Below are 7,034 nucleotides of genomic sequence, written 5' to 3' on the forward strand. Positions count from 1 at the left end.
TATCATCATTTGAAAAGAAGGTGCCTGGGGATGAGGGGTCATCAATTCCAGTATCTGATTCAGACAATATCCACCCCCAGGCCATCTGGCACCAACCCCATTTGAACTGTAAGCTATTGTTGCCAATTATCTCTGAGAAAAACTTTAGAAAAATAATCCCTGGTAGGCTGAGCGTGATGGCTCACGCCTGTAATCCTGTATAATCCTAGCACTTTGGGAGGCCGAGGTGGGTGGATCACCTGAGGTCAGGAGTTCAAGACGAGCCTGGCCATCACGGTGAAAACCCATCTTTAAAAAAAATAATAAAAAAGAAAGAAAGAAAAATAATTCCTGGTAAAAACAGCAGAAAGCTACACTACAAGTAAAGCTAAATATCAATTCCAAATGTCAATTGTTTGACAACAAAAAAATACAATTTAAATAACAGCAGGAAGGGGCTGGGCAGGGTGGCTCATGCCTGTAGCCCCCGGACTTTGGGATGCCGAGATGGGCAGATCACTTGAGATCAGGAGGTTGAGGCCAGCCTGGCTAACATGGTGAAACCTGGTCTCTACTAAAAAATCTACAAAAATTAGCCAAGTGCACCTGTAATCCCAGTTACTCAGGAGGCTGAGGCCCTAGAGTCACTTGAACCCAGAAAGTGGAGCTCGCAGTAAGCTGTGATTGTGCCACTCCGTTCCAGCCTGGGCCACAGAGTGACACACTATCTCCAATAAATAAATAAATAAATAAATAATACCAAGAGCGAAGAGCTTTGAAAAACAGATATATGTGAGGGTGGGCCAGGTGGCTTGTGCCTGTAATCCCAGCACTTTGGGAGACCCAGGTGGGTGGCTAAGCTGATGTCAGGAATTTGAGACCAGCCTAGCCAACTTGGTGAAACTCCATCTACTAAAAACACAAAAATTACCTGGCACGGGAGATACTCTGATCATGAAGGTGGTTTTTCCAGGGTGAGAGTCATCCATTGCACTCTGGATGTGCTGGCCCCTGTGATTTCTCCAAATGTGGGAAACTGGACTGCAAAATTTGTGGTAGAGGGGGACTGTGTTTGTGCTTTCCCCTGATGAAAATTAAAAATAAATAAATAAATAAATCGGCCAGGTGTGGTGGTACATGCCTGTAATTCCAACTACTTGGGAGGCTAAGTGAGGAGACTTGCTTGAACCCAGAGGCAGAAGTTGCAGTGAGCTGAGATCACGTCGCTGCACTCCAGCCTGGGAGACAGAGCAAGACTCCATATCAAAAAAAAAAAAAAAAAAAAAAAAAAGCCTGGAAATTATTCTTTCTTTAAAAATAAAGATGGTGATCTCGCTTTGTTGATCAGGCTGGCATCCAACTTCTCACCTCAAGAGATCCTCCTGTCAGCCTCTCAAAGTGTTGGGATTACAGGTATGAGCCCACCACACCTGGCCTAGCCTTGAAACATTTGCACCTGATCTAGGAGGTTGTGTTAGGTGTCTTTAAAGTTCTTTTACATTCCGAGCCAGGTGCTGTGGCTCACACCAGTAATCCCAGTACCTTGGAAAGCCAAGGGAGGCAGATAACCTAAGGTCAAGAGTTTGAGACCAGCCTGGCCAACATGGTGAAACTGCGTTTCTACTGAAAATGCAAAAATGGGCCAGGTGCAGTGGCTCAAGCCTGTAATCCCAGCACTTTGGGAGGCCGAGGCGGGTGGATCACGAGGTCAAGAAATCAAGACCATCCTGGTCAACATGCTGAAACCCCGTCTCTACTAAAAATACAAAAAAATTAGCTGGGCATGGTGGCACGTGCCCATAATCCCCGATACTCAGGAGGCTGAGGCAGGAGAATTGCCTGAACCCAGGAGGAAGAGGTTGCGGTAAGCCGAGATCACGCCATTGCACTCCAGCCTGGGTAACAAGAGTGAAACTCTGTCTCAAAAAAAAAAAAAAAAATGCAAAAATTAGCCAGGCATGGTGGTGTTCATCTGTAATCCCAACTAATCAGGAGGCTGAGGCAGGAAATTTCTTGAACCCAGGAGGCAGAGTTTGTGCAGTGAGTGGAGATCTCTCACCATTGCACTCCAGCCTGGGCAACAAGAGCAAAATTTCATATCAAAAAAAAAAAAAAAAGGTTTTTAAGTTCTGTCTTCCTTCATCCATTGTATAGAAATCAAAACTGGATATTACAGGGATGGTTTAGACAAAACATTGGAATAAATGGACTCTCTCTCCAAAAATGAACTTCACACCAGTAGCCAAAAGATTCCAAATCGAGACAGGTCAATGTAGCTCACATCTGTAGTCCCATCTAGTAGGGAAGCTTAAGATAGGAGGATCATTCCAGCCCATGAGGTTGATGATGCATTCACCCAAGACTGCACCACTGCACTTCATGCACTCCAGCCTGAATGACACACTAAGGCTCTATCTCAAAAAAAAAAAAAAAAAAAGATTACAAAGTGAATATGCTGTTGTTTAGTGCCAGGCACAGTGGCTCACTCCTGTAATCCCAGCACTTTGGGAGGCTGAGGTGGGCAGATCACAAGGTCAAAAGTTTGAGACCAGCCTGGCCAATATGGTGAAACCCCATCTCTACTAAAAATACAAAAATTAGCTGGGCATGATGGCAGGCACCTGTAGTCCCAGCTACTCAGGAGGCTGAGGGAGGAGAATCACTTGAACCTGTGAGGTGAAGGTTGCAATGAGCTGAGATTGTGCCACTGCTCTCCAGCCTGGGTGAGAGAGTAGAACTCCATCTCAAAAAAAGAATAATTATATACACACACACACACATATACACACACACTGATGTTTAAATTTAAAATAAAGTGTTTAGAAATAAATCATATTTTGGCTGGGCACGGTGGCTCAAGCCTGTAATCCCAGCACTTTGGGAGGCCGAGGCGGGTGGATCACGAGGTCAAGAGATCGAGACCATCCTGTTCAACAAGGTGAAACCCCGTCTCTACTAAAAATACAAAAAATTAGCTGGGCATGGTGGTGCGTGCCTGTAATCCCAGCTACTCAGGAGGCTGAGGCAGGAGAATTGCCTGAACCCAGGAGGCAGAGGTTGCAGTGAGCCGAGATCGCGCCATTGCACTCCAGCCTGGGTAACAAGAGCGAAACTCCGTCTCAAAAAAAAAAAAAAAAGAAAGAAATCATATTTTATTATTTTCCATGGTAACTCACTTCTTCAATAACTAAACATCTACAATTCCTTAACATATAAAATAAATATATACAGCTTCTAAAAACATGGTACAAGGCCAGACACAGTAGCTCGTATCTGTAACCCCAGCACTTTGGGAGGCCACAGTGGAAGAATTATGCGAACCCAAGAGTTTGAGATTTGCCTAGGTGACATAGGGAGCTCCTGCCTCTACAAAACAATTTTAAGTAAATTAGCTGATCATGGCATTATGTACCTGTGGTCCCATCTGCTTGGGAGGCTGAAGGGGGAGGATGATTTGAACCCAGAAGCTCGAGGCTGCAGTTAGCTATTATTATGCCACTGCACTCCAGCCTGGGTGACAGAGTAAGATCCTGTCTCAAAAAATAAGAAAAAGGCCAGGCGCGGTGGCTCACGCTTGTAATCCCAGCACTTTGGGAGGCCGAGGCGGGTGGACTACGAGGTCAAGAGATTGAGACCATCCTGGTCAACATGCTGAAACCCCGTCTCTACTAAAAATACAGAAAATTAGCTGGGCATGGTGGCGCGTGCCTGTAATCCCAGCTACTCAGCAGGCTGAGGCAGGAGAATTGCCTGAACCCAGGAGGCAGAGGTTGCGGTGAGCCGAGATCGCGCCATTGCACTCCAGCCTGGGTAACAAGAGTGATACTGGGTCTCAAAAAAAAAAAAAAAAAAAAATTAGAAAAAGAATAAGAATAAAATAACAAAACACGGTGGAAAAAAATGACTGATATACTAAAATACTGTTAACACATTTAGGTGAAAAGGAAGATTAGAACAAAATGTTCAGTACATTCACATCTTAGTAAAGTATGCCTTGTTACATGTGATTAAATAGAAATCCAATAGGAATCTCCTACAAAATCCCAACAATTCCTCCCAGACATGAACTAACAGATAATTTTATTTTCTTCCATCTGCTTTCCTTGGATTTTCCAAATCTTCTAAAACTAAGATTACTTTTATTTCTTCTTGTTTTTGTTTTTGTTTTTCCTGAAGGAGAGTCTCACTCACTCACCAAGGCTGGAGTGCAGTGGGGGCCATCTCAGCTCACTGCAACCTCTGCCACTCAGGTTCCTGCCTCAACCTCCCAAGGAGATGGAATTACAAATGTGTGTCACCACACCTGGCTAATTTTTGTATTTTTAGTAGAGGAGAGGTTTCACAATGTTGGCCGGACTTGTCTTGAACTCCTGGCTTCAAATGATCCACCTGCCTAGGCCTCCCAAAGTGTTGGGATTACAGGCATGAGCCACCGCATCTGGCCTAAGATATTTATTTATTTATTTATTTGTTTATTTATTTATTTATTTTTGAGACAGAGTCTTGCTCTGTCACCAGGTGGCACAATCTCCGCTCACTGCAACCTCCCATGTTCAAGTGATTTCCCTGCCTTAGCCTCCTGAGTAGCTGGGACTATGGGAGAGTGCCACCACGCCCAGCTAATTTTTATTTTGTATTTTAGTTGATACTGGGTTTCACCATATTGGTGAGGATTGTCTCAATCTCCTGACCTCATGATCTGCCTGTCTCTGCCTCCCAAAGTGCTGGGATTACATGAGTGAGCCAGAGTGCCCAGTCAGATTATTTTCATAATCAGAGGAATCTTTCCAACTCTTTTTATGGGAATCCTACTAAATGCATAATAAAAAAAATGATTGTGACAGAAAAGGCCATTGGTGCTGCATGAGCATCTGGAGGTCACTCAGTGAGACAAACTCAGTTTCTGTAGAAAATGGACTGCAGTGACACAGAATAAACCTGGGAATGACTGAATTTCCTCTGCACAGCACCCTTGTCACCCAGGGGTGGAGTGCAGCAGGAGACACAACAGGGAGGAAGGGAGCAGGGGAGAGCTGGGGGAAAGCTCTGGAAAGGTCAGAACCTGGATTAATCCTGTTCAGATTTCTGACTTCTTTCTGCTCATCCTCTATCAGAGCTGCTCACACTATCACACTTTACTCAGACCCTAGGGCTTAAGTGACGAGTTGTTATCGAACCAGAGACCAGGGTGCACAGGACAAACACATGTGTTAAAAGGTGCTGTATCCTAGAACCACAGGGGATTCACATTGGTTTCATTCCATCAAATAAATTCTTTTTGGATGGTGTAAATACAAGATTTGATGAAAAGAGTCCTGAGTTCAAACATTAGAATTTGGTAGCAACATATAGATACAACGGTTTATTTAGTTTTTGAAATAGGGTCTCCGTCTTTTGCCCAGACGGAGCGCAGTGGCACAATCACAGCTCACTGTAACCTCAACCTTCCAGGTTCAAGTGATCCTTGCACCTTAGCTTCCTGAGTAGCTGGGACTACAAATACTATCACACCTGGCTTATTTTTTGTGTGTGTACAGATGGTGTCTCCCTGTGTTGCCAAGGCTGGTCTCAAACTCCTGGACTCAAATGATCTTCCTGCTTGGATCTCCCCAAATGCTAGAATTGCTGGTGTGAGCCACCCTGTCCAGCTCTGAATGCTTAAAATTATCTGTAGCACATGTGAATAGAGTTTGTGAACTCTACATGAACTTTAAAGTCATCATCTGGTTTCACCTGAGAACATTGTAGCAGAGTTAGCTTTTGCAGGAATCTCAACTGTACAGTAAACATTCACTAAACAATGACTCTTTCCAGGGCCCTAGGCTGTACAAAAAGATGCAGATTCTGTAGCAGTTGTACCTATCCCACTAACTAGGGTAATTTGAGTAGAAGGTGCCTGGGGATGAGGGGTCATCAGCTCCAACATCTAATTCAGACAATGCCTACCCTACTCCCAGCCCATCTGGCACCAACCCCATAGGCACTCTAATCCAGGGTTGCCAATTGTCTCTGAGCAACACTTGAGAAATCTGCTCCCTGATAAAGAACAGCATAAAGCTATACTGCAAACCAAGCTAGATATCAATTGCAAATGTAAATTTCCTAATTATCTGACAAGAAAAAAATACAATGTATATAATAGCAGGAATTGGCCTAGGGTGGTGGCTTATGCCTGTAACCCCAGCACTTTGGGAGGCTGAGCTGGGCGGATCACTTAAGGTCAGGAGGTTCAGACTAGCCTGGCTAACATGGAGAAAACCAGTCTCTACTAAAGAAAATAATAATAATAATATAAAAATTAGCTGAGCGTGGTGCTATGGGCCAGTAATCCCAGTTACTCCAGAGGCTGAGGCAGAATCATCACTGGAACCCAGGAAGGCGAGATTGCAGTGAGCTGAGATTGGGCCGCCACACTCCAGCCTAGGTGACAGAGTGAGGCCCTGTCTCCAAGAAATAAGCCAATAAATAAATAATACCAAGAGTTAAGAGTTTTATTGGTTGATTGATTGATTGATTGCCCACCTGCAACTGTCTTGATCAAGTTATACAGTTAAGAGCTTTTAAAAACATATATGTGAGGCTGGGCATGGTGGCTTATGCCTGTAATCCCAGCACTTTGGGAGGCTGAGGAGGACAGATTGCCTGAGGTCAGGAGTTTGAGACCAGCCTGTTCATCATGGTCGAACCCCATCTCTACTAAAAATACAAAAATTAGCCAGGCATGGTGGCAGACGCCTGTAATCTCAGCTACTCAGGAGGCTGAGGCAGGAAAATTGCTTGAGCCCAGGATTCGGAGGTTGCAGTTAGCCGAGATTGTGCCATTGCTCTCCAGCCTGGGCAACAAGAGCAAGACTCCATGTCAAAAACAAAACAAAAAAACTAGGCTGGGCACAATGGTTCACGCCTGTAATCCCAACACTTTGGGAGGCCTAAGTGGGAAGATGGTTAGGTCAGGAGTTTGAGACCAGCCTGACCAACATGTTAAGCCCCTTTTCTACTAAAAATATATAAAAATTAGCCTGGTGAGGTGACATGCACCCGGAATCCCAGATACT

At 44.5% G+C, this 7,034-nt stretch overlaps 1 non-coding gene across 1 annotated transcript; it reads left to right on the top strand.

The window, feature by feature from the left end:
- Window positions 1–902: 902 nt before the first annotated feature.
- LOC120363520 (U1 spliceosomal RNA) lies at window positions 903–1,066 on the top strand. Its single transcript, XR_005579059.2, has one exon. It is a non-coding gene; the product is annotated as a U1 spliceosomal RNA (small nuclear RNA).
- Window positions 1,067–7,034: the final 5,968 nt, after the last annotated feature.

This window comes from Saimiri boliviensis, chromosome 4 (assembly GCF_048565385.1).
Source record: "Saimiri boliviensis isolate mSaiBol1 chromosome 4, mSaiBol1.pri, whole genome shotgun sequence".
In the NCBI taxonomy this organism is placed as follows: Eukaryota; Metazoa; Chordata; class Mammalia; order Primates; family Cebidae; genus Saimiri; species Saimiri boliviensis.